Below are 24175 nucleotides of genomic sequence, written 5' to 3'. Positions count from 1 at the left end.
ATCTCCTGTACATACATAGGCAGAAGCATTTAATTTTACTAAAATGGGCAATCAAATTCACACAGTGATGGCACTGAAAAATGTGCATCTATATATTCTAATAATGTTAACCAGAGAATAAGTTCATCAAAATCAATACTCTAATAGTATTAACCAGCCTAAACACAGGCTCATGCCAAAAGGAGAAGCAGAGGTTGGGTTAAACTGAAAAAAACTAAAGGCAGAAGAGAAGGTTTGTTGGATGACCTCTCCAAAGTGCTGCAGGAGACTGGAAGGACTTCTGGAAAAACAATGATTTACTGAGCAAGACCAAGAAATAAAGCAGGTGCCTGTCTGAGTGGAGTGTGCATTATTGCTTCTTTTCTGGATCTTGTTTAGTATACAAGGGGGAAATACATTTTGAACTCTTGGAGAGTGCTCTTACAAGACTACCTACACATGGTCAGTGATTCACATTTCCCCTATTCCCTGAGCAATCGTCTCATAGTCTCAGGAATTACAAAGAGAGCAATAACTTCAGTACTACCAAAAATTGGATTTCCATGTAAACAAACACCCAGTTAAACAGAATCTGTTCCTAGTTGCAGAAGGTCTTACTAACTTGAAGCGCACCAGGGACAAACAAGAGCAGTGTCAGATTTGCTTTCCTGCCAGTATTTCTCTGGTGGTTTTCTTCATATCGTAGAGAACTGCCAGTTGTGGATGATTGCCACTGGCTTGTGATAAAGCATAAGCAAAGCAGGCATTTCCAGAGCACACACCTTAGTCCATCTATTTAGAAGCTGTAGAATGTAATGCAGCATAGATGTGCACTTTTCCAACAAATCACGTATCACAACATTTCCTCACACTTGCTGCTGGCAGCACACGCTGGAGCTGCTTATCAAAGCCTCATGTTATTTACATATGAAATGTCACCTCGGATTCGGAAGGTACCTTGATGTTCCTAGGCACTGTGAGGTTCCAATGATGAGTTAACACTGCCCTCTGCAGTTATTCTGCATTCAAAATCTCCTTTTGCTCTTAAAGCACTGGTAGCACTGCTGTGGTTAGTCCAAAGGCCTAAGGATTGTATCACAGTATCACAGTATCACCAAGGTTGGAAGAGACCTCATAGATCATCAACTCCAACCCTTTACCACAGAGCTCAAGGCTAGACCATGGCACCAAGTGCCATGTCCAACCTTGCCTTGAACTGCCCCAGGGACGACAACTTGTCGTGAAGGGATTCGTCTGGGTTTTGGGGGAATGAAATATGAGGCCAATTTTTTTTAAGGGTTTAAATAATTTAATATTATATACACAAGGAATTCCCCCTTCTTCCCCAAACTTATTTACAGCTACCCACACAAGTTCTCTGTATGCGGTTCCGAGATTATATTGCAGAAAGTCTATATACAGCGAAGTTGGGAATTTAGCAGAGGTTTGAAAGGATTTACAGTATCACAGTATCACAGTATCATCAGGGTTGGAAGAGACCTCACAGATCATCAAGTCCAACCCTTTACCACAGAGCTCAAGGTTAGACCATGGCACCAAGTGCCACATCCAACCTTGCCTTGAACAGCTCCAGGGACGGCGACTCCACCACCTCCCGGGCAGCCCATTCCAGTGTCCAATGACTCTCTCAGTGAAGAACTTTCTCCTCACCTCCAGCCTAAATTTCCTCTGGTGCAGCCTGAGGCTGTGTCCTCTCGTTCTGGTGCTGGCCACCTGAGAGAAGAGAGCAACCTCCTCCTGGCCACAACCTCCCCTCACGTAGCTGTAGACAGCAATAAGGTCACCCCTGATTTAGGAAGAGAGTCTGTGGCATGAAAGTGCCACTGGTAAGTTATTGAGAGTTTATGCTGTCTTAGATAGAGTTTGCTCAGTTACTCACTGGCTGAAGTCAGTTTCGATGGTCCCAAATATCGTGGGTTTGAACAGATTAGCTCAGGGGTTATTGGGGCATGCTGTCTGGAGCTTCCACGGGCACAGTCAAGCTGTGCAGCTGGAGCAGCGGCTGGCCGGGAGCGCCTTGGTCGGTTCCCTGGGCTGGTGCCATGGGCTGGAGTTATGCAGCGGCAGTGGTCCCCAAAAGCAGCTGGAAGCAGCCAGGAGCAGCAGATGGGTGGTAGAGGGTGGCAGGATAGAGGTAGCGAGGAGCGAGGTGAGAGAAGCGAGATGAGAGATAGCAGGGACACTGAATTGTCCCTTTTATGAGTTTTGGTTCCGAGATTGATGGTCCTTGGCCACAATTCTGTCCAATGAGGGCTTGGCAACAGGCCCAAACATACCAAATAAGGTGAAGTCTGGGGGTCTGGTACCCCCAAGTATGGAGAGGGCTCAGGTGGATTCCCCACCCTAGGCACCTGAGCTTACATAACGTGTTTACTTCAACCTCCAAGCAGGCAACCCAGACTGGAAGACACCAAGGCTTTTGTGTCCCTTTGTCCCCCTTGATTTGTTTACCCCAAGTATAAGCAGGACAACACCCTTTGGGGGGACAACATGTTCGGGCATGAATAGGTTTGTAAACATGGTCATTTGAGGCCTGTGCAACCCTCCACCACAAGGATATAGCATAGAGGCATTATTTAAAATTAAATTATAGTAGCTTTGGGGGGAAAAAGGGAAAAAACAGAGGCAACAAAATGCTCAGATTAAGTCTGAGGAGGAGCGCATGGAACCATAGAATGTCAGGGGCTGGAAGAGACCTCAAAAGTTCATCTGGTCCAGACCCCCTGCCAGAGCAGGATCATCTATACCAGATCACACTGGAATGCATCCAGATGGTTCTTGAAGATCTCCAAAGTGGGAGACTCCACAACCTCCCTGAGCAGCCTGTTCCAGTGCTCTCTCACCCTCACGGTGAAAAAAATTCCTCCTCAGGTTCACATGGAACCTCCTATGCCTCAACTTCCACCCACTGTCCCTTGTCCTGTCACTGGACATCACCAAGCACAGCCTGGCTCTGTTTTCCTGGCACTCACCCTTTACATAATTATAAACATGAATGAGATCCTCTCCAAGCTCCAAGTCCCAGCTCTCTCATTCTCTCTTCCTAAGGAAGATGTTCAACTTCCTTAATCATTTTCGTGTCCCTGCAATGGACTTTCAAGCAGTTCTCTGTCTTTCTTGAGCTGGGGGGGCCAGAACTGGACACAATACTCCAGATGAGACCTCAGAGGGCAGAGTAGAGGGGAAGGAGAACCTCCCTCCACCTACTAACTACCACCCTTCTAATACACCCCAGAATCTGGCCACAAGAGCACAGTGCTGGCTCATGGCCATACTCATGTGCATGAGTTGTTGTGTCATAGAAATCATAGAATCATAGAATCAACCAGGTTGGAAGAGACCTCCAAGATCATCTAGGCCAACCTAGCACCCAGCCCTATCCAATCAACTAGACCATGGCATTAAGTGCCTTTTTCAGCTTGGGAAAGTTCCTCTGTTTCTTCCAGCCTGTATGACTAAGTTTAACTGCAGCTATCACCCCTCCCTGCAAAACTTTCCTCCTTGAGTAACTGCAAGCATTCCTGGATTGTGAATTGGGTAAATGTGCAAGGACATCCAGCTCTGCTGTGGAGATTTCTGAGGGAGCTCTGAGCATATCTGAGTAGCTTACCTAAAATTTCCTCTTAAGTTGAAAACTGGAAGTAGTGGATGAGATACTGTGTCCTCGTGGTTATTAAGCTTCTCTGCACATATGTATACAGTCTCAAGTTGGGCTGGGGGATGTATAGGCTGGATGTTAGGAGGAAGTTCTTCACAGAGAGAGTGATTTCCCATTGGAATGGGCTGCCCAGGGAGGTGGTGGAGTCTCCATCCCTGGAGGTGTTCAAAAACGACTGGATGAGGCACTTAGTGCCATGGTCTAGTTGATTGGTTAGGGCTGGGTGCTAGGTTGGACTGGATGATCTTGGAGGTCTCTTCCAACCTGGTTGATTCTGTGATTCTATGATTCTTATCCACAGCTGAGCATACAGGAAAAATGTTTTTATTTTTCTCTTCCCTCTTAGTCTTCTCTGACTTCAGGGACATAGACTTCACCTACAGCATGAGAAATCCAGTCATAGGGCAGTAGTTGAGACCTTGCTCAGCTCTAGCAGAAAACTCCTGGCATGCTTATTGTCCAGCCTGCATTGCATGCTTTAAGCATTTCATAATGAGGAGTCCTCGTCCCTTACTTTCTTGCTTTTCCACAGCACTTAATTTTAGGATTCTACTTAGAGAATGTTTCTTGGTGATTTTCATGATCAGGTGAAAATTCTACTGCCTTGTAAAACACATGTGACAAGTTGGAGCAATTGGCAGTTTTTGCCCGTTAGGTAGGAGGTGTTGTAAGGACAGATTGATTCAGACATGGGAGACTGAACTCTGTCCTCCAAGAAGTAAAAAACAGGTTAAAAAAGTAAGTTTTAAGTTCATTTCACAAGGAAGGTTTTGCAAAGTGAAGGAAGAAAAGGCAAACAAATGCAGGCATGTTAGTGTTAATGTGCAACCAAGCAACTACTTATCCTTCCCCCTGGCACTCAGATCTGCAGCCTTCTACAAACACAGATTTAAAGCCTCAGGTTGAAATTCAATCTTATGCAACACTTGAAGCAGGAAGCATGTTTTGAGCCAGACTACTAAGAAACCTCACTGCAAACATATTTCTGGAGTTCACATTGCCTTCCTTTGATGTGATCCCTTTTCTGAGTCTCCTTTACTTTTCACATCAGTTTTCCTGCCCTTTAAAAATGAGACCAGACTGATCTTTTTGCTGCTTGCTACAACCATTTTCTTCTTATTTTGGCTTTCCTAATCCATTGCCATGAGCAGGCATATGAATTCTGATGCACGTTCCACAATGTTTCAGTTTCCAGATTTCAGGTCTCTATTTTGATGTCCATGATGCATTAAAATCCTGTTGATAATTTTTGTTCTGAAGACACTTTTGGAGCTGTATAGGAGGATGTAGAAAGAAGATCTTGAACGTGGTAAAAGTAGGTGTTCTCCAACATGGTGTGGAGCTATTCTACGCTAATTAGCACTGATAAATCCCTAATAATTCTACTAATATCCTGCTTTCTACACCCTCTCTGGAAGTAGAATTTAGTCTTTTCATTTTAAAATGCAGGGGGAAATTTGCCATTGTCTCAAGCAAAGGGTAGAATTTTACCCAATTTCAGTTTAATTTCCATCACAATAGGCAGTCTCCACTTCTGGTATCCAATTGACTTGATTTATTCCTTAGTCAATCCAGTCACTCCTTTTAGTATTCATTTTGTTCTTTACCTTTCTTTGAAACAAATGCAAACAACACCATAATGAAGGCTAATGAAAAGATTTCATCAAACCCATAATGAATCACAGAATATTTAAGACAAGAGCAATCTAGACTACACTGCATCACTCCAAGGCACTGCAGCAATAATATCATACATCTTTCCATTAAGAGGATTGCATCCTTCACTGTTAAGATGTGGCTTTACTGATACAGCTAGCTGGAACTCTTTCTATCTGATACCACATTCATCCTAACCTAATGTTTAGAGTCTCTTATTACAAAAGGTCAGTATTCTTAACTGATTTAAATAGAAATACTAATGTTTCCAGACATCAATATTAGATAAATTAAAAAAAGATAACCACATAATCTTATTTCTTTTAAATTACTTGCCATGTACAGTAACAAAAAGTACTCTGCAAACCTCATCTAGTTGAAACATATTCTCTCTTCCAACAAGGCTATAAATGAGTGCTTATTACCATGCACGCAACACTAAATCATGCCTCACCTCTTCCAAAAGCTGATTCTCTGATTTCTGTTTGGGTTTTGTCTTTAGCACAGCTCTAGAGAGCATTGCTGACAGAGGCAAGTCCTCTAACACATCCCATTCTTGAAAGAAAGACCAGGGCCACCATTTGCTCTACACAACCCTGCACGCTGGCCCATGCAGGAACACTTAAGTGCAGGTCTTTTCTGCCCAAGGTTCCTTGAAATAAAGTGTGTTTCCTATACATAGTACAGTGGCTAAAAGGATTTGCCATTTATTGAGATCATACATAAGGAAATATTTAATCCAAATTACCTGTCCTGCATGCTTGTTTTTATACTGTCTTTTGTTCTAGTGACTTAGTGAGTTAGCTAGAACTTTACTTGATAGCTTGCAAATGTTTTCTAAAGCAGCCACATTCACATCTATAATGCTGTACTGGACAACAGGTTTTAATTGTGTGTATTTGGTACCCAAATAATGTATTGGCCCTATTAGAAAAAGCACATCATATAGAGAGCAGATTTACATCTGCACAGATACTTAACATACCAGGCTGGATGAGGCCTTGAGCTACCTGTTCTAGTGGGAGGTGTCCCTGACTATGGCAGGGTGTTGGAACTAGATGATCTTTGAGGTCCCTTCCAACCTAAACCATTCCATGATTCTATTTTATGTCACTGCTATTGGTTGGAAAGTGACATCTTGGAGGTCTCTTCCAACCTGGTTGATTCTATGATTCTATGATTCTATGTATTTATTCCATTATATTATGAAGGGGAAATTAATTAACGCAAGATAATGTTTATTAATTTTGGTATTCAGAACTCTTGCCACCCCCAACCACTAATTTTAATAATCAGAATCAGTTCTTTGCACTGTCATGGAAACATTTCACAGATAATAACCAGCAAAATATATAAACATTAATTGAACTGGAAGAGAATCTTCTTGTGGCCAAATATCACTCACAGCCAATACACTGCTTGCCCACTAGGTGGACTCAAGGAGCTCCTTCTGCTTGTGGGTACAGGGTTAACCCTCCAGGGGGAGTGACCTTGAACCTGACCCTAGGTGGTCTTGACCCCTCCCCAGGGGTGGGTCTGAACACTACCAGGTGATGGTTACCCACTCCCCCTTCTTGTCTAAAGATCCATAAAAGCAGGGGGACTTCCAGTTCTCACTTTCTGTGCTCCCTGCCTCCCTGCTGACCAGCATCACCATCCTGTTCCTGGTTCTTACCATGTGGCCATCACCCATGAGGAGGACAAACCCCTTACCATCAAAAATCATAGAATCATAGAATCAGCCAGGTTGGAAGAGACCTACAAGATCATCCAGTCCAACCTAGCACCCAGCCCTAGCCAGTCAACTAGACCATGGCACTAAGTGCCTCATCCAGGCTTTTCTTGAAGACCCCCAGGGACGGTGCCTCCACCACCTCCCTGGGCAGCCCATTCCAATGGGAAATCACTCTCTCTGTGAAGAACTTCTTCCTAACATCCAGCCTATACCTCCCCTGGCACAACTTGAGACTGTGTCCCCTTGTTCTATTGCTGGTTACCTGAGAGAAGAGGCCACCCCCCACCTGGCTACAATGCCCTTTCATGACACATTACTAGTGATAGCTACAAAAAATTAAAGCCTGTAAACTTAGCTGGATGTTTAGTGATTCCCAAAGATCTTGAGAGGAAATGTCTTTCTTAATAAAATGTAGAATAAACTAGAGAGATACTGGACATAACTGACAACTATAGACACGGTGACATAGCTGTTATGCACTTGCTTTGAGTGGCTGTCATTTAGAAAAATCAAACTACAAAAAAAAAAAAGAGAGGTCAGACAGAGCATGCATTAAAAGGCTTGAAGTGGAAAAAAATGCACAAATGCTTTCCCAACATAATGAGAGCTGATAGAATTCTGGATTCAAGTAATGGTACATGAATTACCTTGGCTAGGCTAGGCTGAACCCTTGCCTTTGAGAAAAAGTAATTCTTCAAAGAAAATAACTTCCAAATCTAAAGCAGTACATAAGATGTTGCTGAGATGCCTCTTGCCTCTCCTTGGCCTCTTCGTTGTCAAGAAAGCTTCCTCCTTTATCTAGAAAGCTCTTTCCACAAACAGAAATGCCTGTGCAGTGGATGCTGTTTGACTAGCAGCATGCCCCCATGTGATGGTTTGGGTGTACCCCACCACCCCCCACACTTTAGTAATACCCAGACTAGTCTCAGTCAGCTCTGGGAATATAAATGAAGCTGTTTATTTACAGCTAGCACAATACGCAAGCAGATATTTACAGTATATATACAGTTAGAGACAGAAATATACAATTAAAAGGTAATACAGAAACACAACTCCCCTCCCAGAAACCTGAGTCCCCAGGAGGGGCTCTCAACCACCCCTGCACCTTCCCCCTGCCCCTCTCAACCTTACCCCAGTCCTAAGGAAGAATAGAGGTTCAGCCAAGAGGTTAAGAAGCAAAAGTGAGTGGAAGGTGAGGTTAGGGAGATGCAGCTCAGTCAGAAGCCCAAGGCAGAGTGAGTGAAAAATGGCCGGAGTGCTAGCTGATGTTTTCGTTTCCTCTTCAGCAAGACTCTGAGGGGAGCAGACATCACCATTGTTTTCCTTTCACAGCCTATGATCTAGTTCTTCTCACCAAAACATTCCAGCCTGCTTCAAACTAGCACACCCCACAAACCCACTTTGTCGTATCGTACTTCATTGCTTTTGAATCAGGCTTTAAACTTCAGTTTTTATCCTGGATCAAAATGAATCTGTTTTCTCTTCTTTTGCACAAACCATCCCATAATACTGATGATCTTTTCAAAGTGCTAAAATCGACAGAGCTACAATGTCAAACTTTAAGTAAGGCTGAGGAGGCAGGTGACTTTTGTCAGCAATAATAATCACTTCATAAAAGTAGAGTCCAAGTCTGTCCTCCTGTTTGGAGAGGAGCCCAAGCCTCTGAGCAGAGGCTGGGGCTGGGAAGCTTACTGAGGCTTTCAGGACTGGAGAATCCTTGCTTTGGGGCTGTGTGGATGGATTTCTTGCTGACAGAGGACATGACCTGATAAACATGAGCAGCCCATGCTGCGAAGAGTGTCCTTGAGCCCATCCTAGAGGCAGGAAACAAATCCCCACATCCAGCTGCAAGGGGGCAGGATCTGCCGGCAGCAGGAGGCTGAGCCATCAATGTTTGTGTTAAGCCTTACCCTATGTGTACCTCACACACAGCCTTAGCCTATCTGTGCCTTATGAGTGTACCAATCCTAATTAAGCTAGCTGAATGCACCTCTTCTAAGTTGGGCATGGAAGTCCCTGTATCACTGCAATAAACTGGAGCACAACCTTTAACCACATTGGTCTTTGTAGCGTGACTCTGGCCGTGATTTTCACCTACAAGGCTGGGCTTTGATGAGGGTCCCAGACACCACCTGACTCCCATGGATGCTATCAATCTTCAAATTCCCTGGAGAGCTGCTGCTGAGTGTGGCATCATCTTGTGATCACTGTCCACAGAAAGAGTAGAGAGGGAAAGAAGGACTGGTGCCTTGGTTTAACTGGGTTTGCTACGTTTGGGATGCAAGTGATGTCAATTACACACTTAGCTCAGTCTCATCTAACTGAGGAGATGATGTGCAAAGATGCTGAGAGTACCTGGTGCCAAGACACAGCTGAGGCATATGAGGGTTGCTTACAGAGCAGGGGAAGTTAGAAAAGTCCAGCCTCATATACTTTACCTGAGCAGCATCCAGTTTTATAGCAGTATGCTCTCCACCTTGCCAAGCTCTACCACTTAGTGTATCAAGTATAAATTGCTGGGTGCACAGAAAATCACTCACATTTTGAAATCATAGGCTTTCATCAGCTTTTTCATAGACTTGACTTATTTTCCCATAGCTACTCTTCAAGAACTAAAAATGCAAGCACCTGCTGGATTAGAATGTAATAGAATTCTGCTTTTTTATATTCTGTTCTTTAAGCCTTCAGGAGTAATTATGATAATGGGCTATAATATTACCTAAAGTGAAATATCTTTTATTTTTGCCACTTGATAATAATCTTCAGGTATCATTTTCCTTTTTTGCCTAATCTCAAGCCAGATAATATGGCATTTGGGCCATTCTCTACCCAGCAATCTTTGTTACTTACAATCTATTATCATTGTGTAGTTCTATGTCACTCGTGGTGATGTCAAAAGTATTTAAGTGCCTTAGATCTGAGAGTATGTCAGAAACGAGCCAGTAAATGTGCACTGAGCACTGTGCAAACATCATCTTTATGTTTGTATCTCTAGAAGATGTTTGGATTTCTAGGAGCTATTTGTTCATCTGTTTTCTATGCGGAAAAAGGCAATTTTAAGCAAGACAGTAATTGATGCTGGGATAAAAATTCACAACAAATGTCTAGAAAATAAGTACATGGGGTTCAGGCACTTCAAAATGCACCTTGGTGGTGACACAAAACTTAGAGTTGCCTTTCTGCCAACCTACCATGTTGTCATGCTACTCAGACATGTGGGAATCACAAAAATCACAGAAATATTCTGGTTGGAAAAGACCCTCAGGATCACCAAGTCCAACCCATATTCCTACTCTACAAGGTTCACCCTAAACTATATCCCCAAGCACCACATCCAAACTCTTTTTAAACACATCCAGGGTTGGTGGCTCCAGCACCTCCCTGGGCAGCCCATTCTGATGTCTGACTGCTCTTGCTGTGAAGAATTTTTTCCTAATGTCTGGTCTAAACCTACCCAGTTGCAGCTTGTTCTATCACTAATTACCTGTGAGAAGAAACCAGCACCAACCTCTCCACAACATCCTTTCAGATAGCTGTAGACACCAATGAGGTCTCCCCTCAGCCACCTCTTTTTCAAACTAACCATCCCCTTAGTTGCTCCTCATAAGATCTATTCTCTAGGCCCTTCCCCAGCTTTGTTTCCCTCCTCTGCACTCACTCCAGCACCTTCACATCCCTCTTGTAATGAGTTGCCCAAATCTGAACACAATACTCAAGGTGTGGCCTCACCAGAGCTGAGTGCAAGGGAACAATCCCCTCCCTACTCCTTACTGGACACAGCATTTCTAAGCAGGACAACGTGGGAGCAGTCACAGGACCAAAGGTGGCAAGAATATTAAGGCAGAGACCTTCATCTGTGGGCTACAGGCCCACAAATGTGTTTCTTCAGAAACACATCCCACATCTGTGCTCCTCCTTTCCAGTAGAAAGCAGAGAACAGCTTGAATTATACCTGATTATGATTTAATTTCTATTTGTTCTGCAAAACCACTACTTCATAAAGTATTTCTGCGTCATTGTGCTCTCCAGCTAAGTCTCAGTGAGTGACACATGTATTTGGGAACAGTAACTGGTTAAGAATTGGTGAAGAAATTGCAATAATCACATATGCACAGCTCCATTTAGAAATACAGAGCTCATCAGAAGTCCTGACAGCACTAATCTGGTCTGGCAGGCAGTCACAGCAATAGACTTCAATTTCTCTAACATGGAAAGTGAATGTGGCCAGGGCTGAGGGGTGCAGGGAGGGTTTAGCCAGCACAAGATGCTGTTGTTCTGAGGTTGTCTGTCTTGTTAGAGAGGGTTTATATGGGTCCCAAACCCATGGCATTGTAGTAGTTTAAGGCTTATTAGAAAACTCTAATAAGAGAAATCAGGACTTCCCCAAAAGTTCAGCACATGCCTGTCCATGGGTGGTTCTTTGTCATGATATTGACTAAGGTTGAATTCTCCTTCAGCTGCAGCTAGTCAAGTTTGTTCTCAATTCTAGGTTTGGGGGTTGATTTTTTTGTTGCTGGTTTTGTTTTGGTCTGGTTTTTGGTTTTTTATTTTATTTGTTTTGTTTTGTTTTGTTTTGGGGGGGGGGTGTCTGGTTTGTTTTTTGGGAAGGTTTTGGGGGTTTGTTTGTTTTTCCAGCTTGATATTGCTTGCTAACTGAGTAATGATGATCTTTGTTTGAGTAAACAAGTTGTCAGTCAAGATACTGAAGAATGCCACAGGCAAAATCCCCTCCTTTGGAGGTCTCTTCCAACCTGGTTGATTCTATGATTCTATGATTAATTTCATAAGGAGCCTTGAACTCACCCTGGAAGGCTCTGGACACAGACTCAGGTCTTGAGGGGACCTCCTAGCATCCTTTGAAGACTGTTTGTGAGAACTGAATGAGACCAAAAGAGTGATGAGAAAGGTGGAAATTGGCAGGATTTTGCAACTTGATTCTTTTTGTGAATCCGAATATTTTAGAGCAACAAACTTTTGGTAATTTAAGGAAGGTTTCTGGCCTAAACAAGTGCAGAAAAATGTTATGAAGGATGTGCCCCAGGGGAAGATTTAAACAAAGTTAAAAGCAACCTCTACATATCATCACTTTTAGTCAATCTGTTATATTGAGGGTTTGACCGGTGAGCATGAAAGCTTGAACTTGACAGCACTGTGTGAAGCAATCTGAATTCATGACTGAGGCTTAAACCAGAACCTCAGATTTTAATCTTAGTGTTTATCTCATCTCTCTCTGACTCAGCTTCATTTAGAGGACTTGGGGTGAATAAGAAACAACCAATCAAAATCTGACAGGTTGTAACACGTTTTCTGCTTCTCCATTTCATAACTTTCCATAGTACTCCTTAGGACTTTTGGGAGCTCTCTCATTCCTGAAATCTATACTTTGAGTGAGGAACACTAACTAGCTGTGTTATTTCCTTCCTAGTACTCTCTTCTTTCCCCTAAATGAGCTGCCATTAGTGATAAGTGACACGTTCCTTTTAAAACATGCTCAAAATAATGATACAGAAAGCTGTGAAAATTCTTTTATTGCTTCACTTTTAGCAATCTGTAGTTCATTTGAAAGTGAAAAAGCCTAATTTAAACTCCCCTATTTTTCCATTTTGCCTTTGTTGATATCTTTGACCTTGTAGGGAAGTTTTTGCAAAGCTATGAACTAAGATAATGAGGTGAAAAGAGTTGAATTTACAGTTGTCTTCTGGTAATAAGGACGTGTAGCATTTTTACAATTAACACCTTTTGGGGTTAAAAATCACAATATGTTGTTTTTCATAAACAAGAACCTCCAAAAGAATCTTTTCTTGTCCTTCCACTCACATTCCCAGGTGCAATACAAAATGTTCGCAGAATCACAGAATCAACCAGGTTGGAAGAGACCTCCAAGCTCATCCAGTCCAACCTAGCACCCAGCCCTATCCAATCAACTAGACCATGGCACTAAGTGCCTCATCCAGTCTTTTCTTGAAGACCCCCAGGGATGGTGCCTCCACCACCTCCCTGGGCAGCCCATTCCAATGCCAATCACTCTCTCTGTGAAGAACTTCTTCCTGACATCCAGCCTATACCTACCCTGGCACAACTTGAGACTGTGTCCCCTTGTTCTATTGCTGGTTACCTGGGAGAAGAGGCCACCCCCCACCTGGCTACAATGTCCCTTCAGGTAGTTGTAGACAGTATATACATGTTCAAGTCAGGTTGGATGTGGCTTTGAGCAGCTTGATGTAATGGAATGTCTCTCTGACCATGCCAGGGAGAGTTGGAACTAGACTATCTTTGAGATCCCTTCCAACCCAAACCATTCTATAATTCTATGAAGTCTTGTGCTGCTGTAAAGTCAACACTTACTTTTTTATTTCCCCTTGCTGCAATCTTCTTTTACTCATTTCTTCTTTAAGCAGATCTGTAATAGGAAGCAATACTCTACTGTCATCTAAACTTCCACCTTATACATGTAGCAGCTCTCTTCATGCCAGAGGCACAGGGCCACATTCAGCTGCATCACAGGCTGCATCAAGTCCCAGTTAAACCAGACACTATCACCTTCTGATGCTGGAAGCTGAAGAGCAGGAAAAGGATTTGAAATGATAGTGAACACCTTTTCCTTTTTCCCCTCGGAGGAAAAAAAAGGGTCAAGAGATTATTGTTTCTTTTAAATTCTTCTTTACTCATCTTTGACATAGTCAACATGATGGGAACTTAACTGAGTTCAAAGACTAGAGGGTAAGCAGTCAAGAAAGGACTTGCTAGGATTTTACCATGGTAATTTAACAAATGCTGCTATACAATTCATCTATTGTCCTCGAAATAGCTCTAAAGTTAATTCAGAGACCCGGGGTGAGGGGAATGTATTAATCACAATGAAATAATTGCTGGCTCCCAGATTCAAAACAGAGAAACTTGGGGGTAAATTGACCTTTAGAAATACTGACGATGGTATTCAAGAAACATAGAACTTTTAGTCAAGCAACATTCAAAAGTCACAATCAAACTCCAGTCTTTCTTCTGTAAAGTACTGGCAAGATACTCACAGACAGGGCAGAGCTTCAGTGAAGCACATGCAGGAAGGTGTCACTGAGGTTTTGACACACCTGATACTGTATTCTGAAGTTAGTCATTCATGTGCAGCTCAGGAACTTCTACAGTAAGGAAGAGGTCAAAAATACAGCAAGCAGTGTCTGTTGGAAAGAATCCATATGTGTTTCTTGGCTCTATTATATGGGACTTACAGTCAAGACAAACCTCAAGCCACACCAGTGATCTCCAAAGTATGATGCAGCTGCCTACATAAGATGCACAGATACTATGTTTGAAGTTGCCCTATCACAGAATCACAGAATGCATGCAGTTGGAGAAGAACTCGCCCAGTCCAGCCCTCATCCCAATGCTAAACCATGTCCCTAAGCACCAGGTCCACATGATGCTTAAACACCCCCAGAGATGTTTAAACATCTTAAACACCTCCACCACTGCTCTGAGCAGACCATTCCAATGCTTGATAACCCTTTCAGTGAAGAAGTATTTCCTAATGCCCAGTCTAAGCCACCCCTGGAGCAGCTTGAAATCACTTCCTCTGATCCTGTCACTTGCCACCAAGGAGAAGAGGTTGCCCCCTCCTTGCTCCAATTTCCCTTCAGGTAGTTGTAGAGCATGATGAAGTCTTTCCACAGCCTCCTCTTCTCCAGACTGAACAACCCCACTTACCTCAAACTCTCCTTGTAGGCCATGTGCTCCACACCTTTCGTGAGCCTCACTGCCATTCTCTAGACACACTCCAGAACCTCAATGTCCCTCTTGTAGTGAGGGGCCCAGAACTTAACACAGTACTCAAGGTGTGGCCTCACCAGTACTGAGTACAGGGAGATAATCACCTCCCTGTTCCTGCTGGCCACGGTGTTTTTAATACAAGCCAGGATGCCATTGGCTTTCTTGGCCACCTGGGCACACTGCTGACTCATATTCAGTTGACTGCCAAGCAATACGCTCAGGTCGCTCTCCAAATCACAGCATCTGGTGTTAAGTCCTGAAGACCTTCAATTTCCCTTGCAACTACACTATGATGGATTGTTATCAAAGGGAGAAGCTAACACTTCTACTGTGTTACATTTCCACTTGTTGGTGTTTAAGAGAATGCCAAATACCAGATTTTCAATGAAAAGGGGAACTAGCAACCCAACTATGAAAATAGAAAAGCTTTACCCTGTACCTCAGTTTATGCAACAGCAGGCACAGAGAACATTTGCACACATGGTTACATCCTCACTCCTCTGGGCTGCAATTAGACTAGCTCTAACTATCGTTGTCTTAAAAACACCCCAGCTCAAGCTTGAACCAACAGTACAGCTCTCTGGTCTGCAGTCCGAGGCAGAACAAGCTTTAGTATCTCCCTAGAGTCTTTTTAGATGGCCTTAGGTGGCCTTTAACAATGCATATTAATGCAAACAGGTTTTGTTTTCATTTTTGCTTTGTTTAGAAGTTAAAAATAAAGCAAAAGAACGAACCCTAATAAGCAACAACAAAAAGGCAAGCAAACAAAAAAGGGGAAAAAAAAAAAGAAGGGAACAAGAAAATAAAAGAAAACAAAACAAACAACAGACAAGCAAACAGAAAACTCCCTTCTGAACAGGTACTATAAAAGAATTCAGGTACAAACTGTTAGCATCAAAGTCAGCTATGAAGAAAACACAGCCGGTCTGGAAACAACTTATCTGTAGCCACAAAATACTGTGGGACTACTGCCATCTTCTGGGACATTCAGCAAAGACTGAAAATGTTTTCACTTAGAGCAGGCTTAGGCTTTCAGAGGCAGACGGAAAACAAGTAGAGATCTTCCAGGCTGACTCATTTGTCCATGGCTTCTTGTAGGTGTCATAGAATCATAGAATCAACCAGGTTGGAAGAGACCTCCAAGGTCATCCAGTACAACCTAGCACCCAGCCCTGTCCAATCAACTAGACCATGGCACTAAGTGCCTCAGCCAGGCTTTTCTTGAACACCTCCAGGGATGGTGACTCCACCACCTCCCTGGGCAGCCCATTCCAATGCCAATCACTCTCTCTGCCAACAACTTCCTCCTAACATCCAGCCTGTACTTCACCCGGCACAACTTGAGACTGTGTCCCCTTGTTCTGTTGCTTGTTGCCTGGGAGAAGAGACCAACCCCCACCTGGCCACAACCTCCCTTCAGGTAGTTGTAGACAGCAGTGAGGTCACCCCTGAGCCTTCTCTTCTCCAGGCTAAACAATCCCAGCTCCCTCAGCCTCTCCTCATAGGGTTTGTGTTCCAGGCCCCTCACCAGCATCGTTGCCCTTCTATGGACATGTTCCAGTATCTCAACATCTCTCTTGAATTGAGGAGCCCAGAACTGGACACAATACTCAAAGTGTGGCCTGACCTGTGTTGAGTACAGGGGCAGTGTAACCTCTTTTGTCCTACTGGCCACACTGTTCCTGATCCATTTGTCTTCTTGGACACCTGGGCACACTGCTGGCTCATCTCCAGCCTACTACCTACCAGTACCCCTAATCTATTTCTGCCTGTCTGTTCTCCAGCCACTCTGTCCCCAGCCTGTAGTGCTGCTTGGGGTTGTTGTGGCCAAAGTGCAGAACCCTGCACTTGGCCTTGTTAAATCTCATCCCATTGGCCTCTGCCCACCCATCCAGCCTGGCCAGGTCCTTCTGTAGGGCTCTCCTACCCTCCAACAGATCAACACCTGCTCCTAGCTTGGTGTCCAGTTCTTCCCCATTTACGTATCTGAGCCCTAAGAATTAGCTTAACATCATTTTATAAGCACAGTGAAATCAATCTACTTTAAGTCATGGGGGAAATATTTGTAAGTATTGTTGCATGCAGCTTCTGGAAATTTTCTCAGAGTGACTGCATGGCAACAGTGTGAGTTTTTTCTTGGCTTATTTTATTCACATCACACTGATGGGAGTGGCTTATTCAAGATCAGGGCTTAGTGAAATATTGTTGTAAATTATACAAAGATAGAATTCATAAATTCATAAAATACCAAGTTAGTAGGGACCTCAAGGATCATCTAATCCAACTTTTCAGGGTAAGGTTATAATTTTGTGATGGTTTGAGTGTTACCCACCCTCTCCCAAACCCCAATTTGGAAATCACCCAGACTAAACTCAGCTGGCACTGGAAATTGAATGAAGCTTATATTTACAGCTAACACAATATGCAAGCAGCTATTTACAGTATATACAGTTATAGACAGAAATATACAAGGTAAAAGGTAATACAGAAACACAACTCCCCTCCCAGAAACCTGAGTCCACAGGAGGGGCTCTCAACCACCTTTTCAACTTCTCCCACCCCTCTCAACCTTACTCCAGTCCCAAGGAATGGAGGGTCAGTCAGGGGGGTTAGGAAGCAAAGTGGATTAATCAGAGAGATGGCAGAGAGGCTAGAGAGAAAAATGCAGCTCAGTCTGTTCCCCCAGGAGAAGGAACTTATCTATGTTTGGATTCTTGTTCTTACACCTCTTAGCAAGCTTATGAGTGAAGTAGACACCATCCTGTTTTCTGTTTCACAGCCTGTATTCTAGTTCTTGTCACCAAAACATTCTAGCTAGCTTCAAACTAGCACAAATTTGAAAGAGACAGCCCAGCACCCTGTCGAGCTGGACTTAGATACTGTCTAATGCAGGGGAGTCCACCACCTCCCTTGGGACCAGTGCAGTATGGATTCACTTAATCACTTCTTATAGATGTTCTCTGCATATTATTTTATTTTTACACTCTTCTTCTTGAAAGGAATGAAGGGTTTTGAATATAAATGCTGTAGCTCATGAGGTAATGTCACCACCTCCCTTAGATGTCTGTATGATAAATTTTGTGGTGACTTTATTGTGCATTTCAGACTCTCTGCTTTGAGAAAGGAGATGGATTCTTTGTGGGTTGGGATTTTTCTTTTCACTTACAGAGTGTTCTATGGGCTGGTTTATCCTGTAGCTTGATTGTGAAGACAGAACTTCATCATAGGAGTTCAACACTGAGCATCGAAGCTATGAGTGGGTTTGTCAGGGCTGACGACAAAGAAGTGTTTGGTGTTTCCTCATAGGAGTAAAGTTCATGAACAAGAAGCATGTCAAAAAAAATCATATAGCAGCAGGCTTTTCAGGGACAGGTTAGACTTTAGGACCAGAGACAATAAAGATTTACTAATAAATAAATAGGGCACTTCATTCTCCCTGAGTGGTGTATCACTCCTTTTCCAAACAAAAAGCAACTACCACCTAACCTTAAGATCTTGACCTACTAAATTAAGCTGTTTGATATATACACCTGATACTGAAGGAATGCAACATTCAGTATCAGGTGTATATATTCTGCCTATTCTGTGGCATAACAAAACTCAGGAGGTTTTCAGTTGTTTTAGCAGTTTCTCCTCAATCTCTCTCTGCTCCGCGTTAGATGTCTCCCAGCCTGAAACTGCCAGTGACTTTTGGGCTGCTTTTTGCAGGACAATGCAAGCAAAGACAAAATGTTACCTCTACAAAACCTCTGCCTAGCTGGGATGTGCAGCAGGAGAACTGCAGCTGTCTGCCCACAGCCCAGGGAGATGTATGAGATTTCAGGTGGCCTTTGGGACAGGGAAACCAAATGTATGTCATGAGAGCTGAACAAAACTTGGCACTCTGCCTTGGGTTTATCTTTGCTGTTAATACCAGCCATCAATCTTGTTCCTCCTGAGGCTGATTGCTTATATAAGAAATGGGTTTACTTCTGTCCACTCATTGCCTCTCACTTGGAACAGGCAATTTTGTACTCGATACATCTAAGAGTATCAGCCTGTTGGCTCAGCAAAACCAACCCCATCTCTTGAAGAATTACTCCACACTCAGGTGAGACAAAAAAAAAAAAAAGATGCTACAGAGCCTTCAGATAATCTGGAGGCAAGTGTATGGTAATTGGCAAGTGAAATCCACCCCTCTAATAGCAATTAAAATAACAAAAACCTGGGACAAGGAAAGTGCAACTTGTAGCAGTTACTAGGATCCCACTCTGTTAAAAATCCAAGTATATTTCCTCACTTTCTCATCCCAATTAAAATGAGATACAATCTACAAGTTCTCAGCAAGGCAGTTCATTAGTTATATGAAGTAGTTCTATAGGTATAGGAAGTTTCATGTAAACATGAGAAGGATTTTTTGCACTGTGAGGGTGACACAACACTGGAACAGGCTGCCCAGGGGGGTTGTGGAGTCTTCCTCTCTGGAGATACTCAAAACCCACCTGGGTGTATTCCTGTGTGATCTGGTCTAGGTGATCCTGCTGTGGCAGGGAGGTTGGACTGGATGAGCTTTCGAGGTCCCTTCTAGCTCCTGATATTCTGTGAATCTGTGACACAAAACTAATTTTTTTGGTCTCCCCAAAGTTACATCATACTTGACTGGCAAAGTTTAACTTTCTGTTACTGTGGCAATCCAGAGAATATGAAATCCATGTCCCTCACTGCAATTTTGGCACACAACTGAGTAGAAATTTTGTTTAATATTTATAAGACTGCATTTATACTACTTGCTCTCTTTTTAGCTGTGTTGAGTTGGGATTGTTTAATGTGGGAACCTTGTCAGAAAGAGAAGAAGAAAAAGGTTGCACCAGTGTTTATGCTCAGCGTGGCTTTGGCTGGTAGTGAACAGTATTTTGCAGAGCATAGGTTTGATGAAATGATGGAGACAATCTGTCATCTGTCAGCAAGTGTTATCCAAGTTATGCTGTGTCCCTAGGAAACACAAAATACATTTTAAATAAGCATAGCAGTGTAAATGATTCGTTGACTTGTTATCTTTGAATCTCAAGCAAAACTGTTCTCTATATCCTAGCATTAGTATTTTGAGCAGCTCTTGGTATGTTGATACCAGTGCTATTTAGGGGGAGGAGGAGGGGTTTGTTGCTTCGGGCTGTCCCGACACCATCTCTTGTCCTTTCAAAGCAAAGTTTTCACAGTGCTTCTGTTTCTGAGTGGAAGATGTACCATCTGTAAGATCATTTAGATCTGACCTTTGAGATGCTCGTAAGAGCACAGTGCACAGCACAAGTATGGATGAAAATATGCCTGCTCCTAGAAAGTCTGCTGTGTGCTAAAAAGGCTGAGACGCACATTTAGTGTAGTAGCAGAGAAATGCGTGGCCTTCCTTTTACTCAGTTTCGTTTCACTGCAAAAGGATACTGGAACTGGCAATTAATGAACTCAGCGAATCAGAACTTACTGATTAGCCAGGAGCAGCCCAGATGCAGCAAACTCCGCAAGGCTGCCACCCTTTGGTTGTCTGCTACCCTGCAGAAACAGTGCTCTGCAGACAACTCCTACACTCTGTTTGCTTGGAAGCAAACAAAATGAAACAAAACAAAACAAAAATCAAGGAGAATAGAGGGGAATAGAGAATGTGTATTTTTTTTCCCCCCAGACTTGCATATCTTGCCAGGGATTAGCGCTGGGCCTGATCCTGTTTAATGTCTTCCTTGATGATCTGGATGAGGAGATTGAATCCTCCATCAGTGAGTTTGCAGACAACAAGTTGGGAGCATGTGTAGACATGTTAGAGGGCAGGAGGGCTCTGCAGAGGGACCTGGACAGACTGGATATACTAAGGCACAAATCATCCCCAGCTTTGATGCATAAACCACCCAACAGGCAACAGAGTGGTAATGTCATGGTAGGGCATAAATCCTGCCAGACAGATTTAACCCTGGCTCTTCTCCTCCTGTTGCACAGGGTCCGGGAGTGAGTTAGAAGAGCAAACAATAAGGGGTTTGTCCCAGCAAATCCTTGAGGGCTAGGGGGCTTAGCACCACATGTGCTGCCCTCACTGTGCCTGCGTGGTCAAAGGAGGCACAAAGCTTTGAATTCTGGTTCTGGTAAACATCTGGTTGGAAGAGACCTCCAAGATCAGCCAGTCCAACCCTTGATCCACTGCTGAAGGGACAGCACCACACAATGCTTAACCCACTCCAATTCATTGGCCAGAACAATGGTGCTACTGGCCAGTTTGATTTCAAAATCAAGTATGTAAAAGGGGATGATTTAGAAACCTCTCCTTTCTGAGTTCTGCCTTTCCTACACCCTGCCCTTCTGCATCCTGCCGCTCCTCTTTGCAGCTCCTTAAAGGCAGCCGTGTTGCAGCTCACACTAGTGGCTTACCAGCATCCTCTTCCCTCTGCCTGAAATATTTGCATCTTACCCTGGAATCATTGCGAGTTTGAAAGTGTCTTTGATCCAGGAGACTTACTCAGGGACCAAAAGTGTTGTGAGTACCTATGCTGGAGTGAATGCCGAGACTCCATAAGCAGAGTTAGAGTTTTTCCTGGTTTTGTGTTACTGTTTTCCAAGTTCTGATGGTTTAAACAGTTTAATTCTGTGCAATTGCTTCCTGTTGACTGAAAATCCAAAGAACCTCAGGGAATTTTCCCCATTTTTGAATATTAATAATAAAGATTAATATTAATACAGAAATTAATAGTCATTATTCATAAATATTAATAATTTATGATACAGTTGGCTACAGTGAAAGAAGATTAAATCATTTTCTCTCTGTATAAAATGGCCACACTCTTTGTATGCAAGTACTAATAACTGAGGAAATATTACAACAGGTAATAGTACAGAAATCAACTGAATCCCTTACAAATTACTTCAGATACTTACTTTGGACCCTACAATGAAATGAAAGAAGGGTTTCCTTTTCAGCTAACTGTATCACAGTGTCGCAGTATCACCAAGGTTGGAAGAGACCTCATAGATCATCAAGTCCAACCCTTTACCACAGAGCTCAAGGCTAGACCATGGCACCAAGTGCCACATCCAATCCTGCCTTGAACAGCTCCAGGGACGGCGACTCCACCACCTCCCTGGGCAGCCCATTCCAGTATTTCCATTGAACACCTATATCCTAATTCTTTATCAGTGTTTGGCCTGGAATAAAGTACATTTTTTTTCTCCTGAAGTTAAAATTTTGCTGTTAGTGGAAATAGGAAGTTCCTGAATATAAAGACAATAATGAAGAGCAGTGAAACATTAGATAAACAGCATGTTGAAAATCAGACTACTCCATATTTATTCAAACTGCTACCTACACTCTCCAAAGTTAACCATTTTCCTGTGTTCTCATGGGAAAACTGATTTTTTTTTATCATGATGATAATTGTAGACAATGCAAACTGATTCACCATTTACTGCCATAGTGTCATAACAAGTTTCTTGCCCTGCTCTGTCCTTTCCTGTGCAGCTCAGACCTGCTGGGACTTGCCTTTCCTCAACCCTTCTGCTTTTGGCTCTGAGTCAGAGCCTTCAGAGCCTCAAAGCTCTTGCAGGGGAGGGGAAGGGCCCTCAATAACGTATTTCAGCAGAGAAAGCAGTGGTTTTACAGAGGAGATTGAGTTAGTTAGAATTGCTTCCATTATGAGGGAGGCAGTGAGATAAAAGTAACTGTCCTGAGAAGTGCTTTGTGCTATTATCTCTATCATCTGCTATCTGCTATCATCAGACCTTCTGAGGGATATGAGTATTTGAAGGGAAAGTGAGAAGATGCCACCTAAAAGGATCACATCATAGAACAAGCCTAAGATTATGGAGGGTAGGACTGATCTCTCCCAAAGTCAAATCAGATTTAGGATTTCCATACTATGTTAGATTTACCAATATAAGCTATTCTTTAAAACTTCCATTCTGAGTTTGAGTTCTGCTTTAGCATAAATAGGTGGGTTTCAGTCCAGAATCAGAAATGTGGTTCCTTAAGATGGCTTGAACAGATTTTTTTTAACCCCTCTGGATGTGCCCTGCGATTTCAGGAGTCACTTATCATAGAATCACAGAATCAACCAGGTTAGAAGAGACCCCCAAGATCATCCAGTCCAACCTATCACTCAGCCCTATCCAGTCAACTAGACCATGGCACTAAGTGCCTCATCCAGTCTTTTCTTGAACACCTCAGAGCTTCAACTCAGCTACCAGTTCAGTGCAAACACAGCCATGAAAAGCCTCATCTTCTTAGCAGGTTTTTTTCCAAGTTGAAGTCATGCAGGAGAAATCCAGTCTATCACAAGCTAATAATATGAACTACAGAGACATGCACACACATCCAAAAGCCTAAATCACAAGCTCTGTCATTCTTTCTTGTATATGTCATTAAAGGGAGCATTCTCATTGATTGGCTCCTGTTTCCACCACAATGCAAGTGTATCATTGGCAATATCCTTCCAAGATAAACATTTTGGATCAATTGTGGAATGAGATTTTATAGGACACATCAATCACGCTGCTAGTACAGTAGGAAAGAATTATGTTCACAGTGCACCTATAGATTTACCAGTGTAGTTAGTTTTAACCCTGCACCACAAAGCAGCAGACAGAACCACAGAATGTCAGGGGCTGGAAGGGACCTCAAAAGCTCATCCAGTCCAACCCCAATGCCAGAGCAGGAACACCTATAGCAGATCACACAGGAATGCATCCAGGCAGGTTTTGAGTATCTCCAGAGAGGGAAACACCACAACTACCCTGGGCAGCCTGTTCCAGCATTCTGTCACCCTCACAGTCAGAAAAATTCCTCCCCGTGTTTAAATGAAACCTCCTATGTTTTAGCTTCCACTCATTGCCCCTTGTGCTGTCATCAGGCATCACCGAGCAGAGCCTGGCTCCATCCTCCTGGCATTCACTCTTTACATATTTATAAGCATTGATGAAGCCATGAATGTCTTTTTAGATCTTCTGTGGCTATGAAAACCAACATCGTTAGCAACATTTTTTTGTTGCCAGTGGTCAATTAGGTTACTGTTTTCTTCATTCTGTTTGCCTTCATAATTTTAATATTTTAATGTCTGTTTTGCATACCTTTGTTCTCTGAAAATAGTTTAAAAAGAGATGTGAATGTTTCCCCATGTCTTTCTTACTGATGTTAACTTTCTATTAGTGATAGCTGGCATTTATTACTGATTTTAACTTTCTATTAGTGATAGCTGGCATTTATTACTGATGTTAACTTTCTATTAATGATAGCTGGCATTTATTACTGATGTCAACTTTCTATTAGTGATACCTGTCATTTATTACTGATTTTCATTTTCTATTAGTGATAGCTGGCATTTATTACTGGTGTTAACTTTCTATTAGTGATA

The sequence above is a fragment of the Pogoniulus pusillus genome, chromosome 10 (assembly GCF_015220805.1).
Source record: "Pogoniulus pusillus isolate bPogPus1 chromosome 10, bPogPus1.pri, whole genome shotgun sequence".
NCBI lineage: Eukaryota > Metazoa > Chordata > Aves > Piciformes > Lybiidae > Pogoniulus > Pogoniulus pusillus.
Note: the sequence above shows the minus strand (reverse complement) of the source record.